This window comes from Ciona robusta, chromosome 8, assembly GCF_009617815.1.
Source record: "Ciona robusta chromosome 8, ASM961781v2".
Classification (NCBI taxonomy): Eukaryota; Metazoa; Chordata; class Ascidiacea; order Phlebobranchia; family Cionidae; genus Ciona; species Ciona robusta.
Genome location: NC_143242.1, coordinates 5844813 through 5845254, shown reverse-complemented (window position 1 = coordinate 5845254; position 442 = coordinate 5844813).

Genomic DNA, 442 nt, shown 5'->3' with positions numbered 1-442 from the left:
GCTAAACAAATAACATATTTATTAATTATCGTACTTTGCCTATTTTTTGCAGACATTGCAAAAGCATGGAAAGTGGAAACCATAACCATTACTTGTCCCAGGGATCTTCCCCAACCAACGAACTTCTTCAAAATCCCGCGCAAATGTATATCATGAAAAACAAGAGATATAAGCAATAATAAATGGGCACAGTCTTTATTATAAAATATTATTGACATCATTTATAAATCCTCAGTGAAAGAAACTCAACTAGTGTAACAGTAACAACATGTATTATATTGCGGACAGTATTTGGAGTTTGGTTGGGCAAGTATGTTTATGTACATCATTGTCAGCATGTTCCGTTGGCTAGACTCGAAACTTTTACTTTGTTTTTGTGTAGACTGTCAGCTTTTTCAAACCATTTGCACAAATTTGACGGGATATCTCTCCGAAAATATTA